Here is a 1,780-nt window from a genome sequence, read left to right as displayed (position 1 = left end):
CCCCCTTTCCCCCCTCCTCTGTATCCTCCCCCCCCACCCCCCGCCCGGACTGGGGTGGGCAGGGCAGGGGCAGCTGGCGGGCGGGCAGGGAGGGTGACATCCCGTGTTTGGTGGCCACAGCATCTGTCCCTTTGTGGGGTGGGGGTGGGGGCGACGAGGGGGACCCAAGGGAGGGCCCGGCCTGGCTGCCTTTCAGTGGCGGCAGCTGTGAGGGGGATGGGAGAGGAGGGGGGTGCGCACCCACCCCTAGCACTGCCTGGAGTCATCCCCTCCCCAGGAGAACCGGGTGGGGGGGAGGGGGGTGGTGAATTTGGATGCCTGTTTCCTGAGCTGACAAATAGGACTTGGAATAGTTAAGACCTTGAGGAAGGGCTCCCTTCCCTGAGGAAGGGAGTTACGCCCCCAGTTCCTTGTTGTGGGGACTGGAAAACAGGCATAGAGGGGCAGGAGGTGTCTGGACAACCATGCCAAGGACTGGCTTGGGGAGCCCCTAGAATCCTCACATGGAATCAGCAGTAATCTATCTTCTGTCCCGTACTTGCTCTGTTTTCTAAAAGGGGAAACTGAGGCCTGGAGCCAGGAAGGGCCAAAGGCCCTGAGCAGTCCGGGTCCTGGCTCACCTTTTCTGTGCAGCCAGCCGTGTCCCCCTAATTCGGACCTGTTGAACTGGATCTTCCCTCCTCACCCCATGTCCCCCATTGTCCTTGGGCCCCTCACTCAGATCAGTGACGCTGTCCCCGGGCCCCCCAGGGAGCACGGCAGGGGTAATTGTCTTGTTTTCTGTCAGCCACACGACAGTTCAAGGCTGTGGAGGAGCCGGTGACAGATCTCATCAAACCCCAGCCCTGTCGGATAAATACAGGCGTCTGCGGTATAAATATTTGAAAGGGGCTTCTAATTACATGCCGTGGCCGGAATAGCAATTAGGGACCCCCAGGCGGAATCAAACGCCGTTTGACTTTCCGGGTCCTTTGAGCTGGCTTCTCCTGGGGCTGGCCCCCCTTCCCCCACCTCCAGGAGAGAAGAGGGGCAGCAGCAGCAGGATGGGAGGGGGCGGCAGGCCCGTGGAGGCGGCTGGGGGGGCTGGGGGTCCGACCACCTTGTCAAAGCCCTGTGACCTTGAATCACAACAGAACCTCTGAAGACTTTGGATTTTTGATCAGGAGAGGAGGGAGGCAGGGAGGGAGGGAGGGAGGGAGGGGGAGAGGCACTGAGCAGAGCAATGAGGAGACAAAGGCAGGAGATGGTATGGTTTGGGGATTCTGGGTGGTGGGGACCCCCTGGGCCTCTGGGAGTGGAGCTGAGTGGGGGAGGGGCAGGGCCTCCACCCGCACAGGTAAATGGGAAGTTTTACTGCCTTTGACTGGAGAAGCTTGCATTCCCAAGTATAATTCATTACCCTACAGTGCACCCCTTTAAAGCTGGGATTTGGGGCTGGGGTGTAGCTTCAAGGTGGACAGTCTGCCCAACATTCGCAAAGCCCTGGGTCCCATTCTCCATTCTTGTGTGTGTGTTGGTCCTGGGGCTTGAACTCTGGGCCTGGGTGCTGTCTCTCAGTTCTTCAGCTCAAGGCTAGCTCTCTACCTGTTGAGCCACAGTGTCACATCTGGTGGAAATAAGAGTCTTACAGACTTTTCTGCCTGGGCTGGCTTTGAACCAAGATCCTCAGATCTCAGACGTGAGCCACCGGTGCCCTGCTCCTGGGTCCCATTTTGGGGAAGAAGAAGAAAGAAGAGGGGCTGGGAAGGTGGCTCAGTGGTAGAGCACTTGCCTTGCATGC

This window comes from Dipodomys ordii, unplaced genomic scaffold, assembly GCF_000151885.1.
Source record: "Dipodomys ordii isolate 6190 unplaced genomic scaffold, Dord_2.0 Scaffold64, whole genome shotgun sequence".
Classification (NCBI taxonomy): domain Eukaryota; kingdom Metazoa; phylum Chordata; class Mammalia; order Rodentia; family Heteromyidae; genus Dipodomys; species Dipodomys ordii.
The sequence above is the reverse complement of the archived record's forward strand: the minus strand, read 5'-3'. Positions refer to the sequence as shown.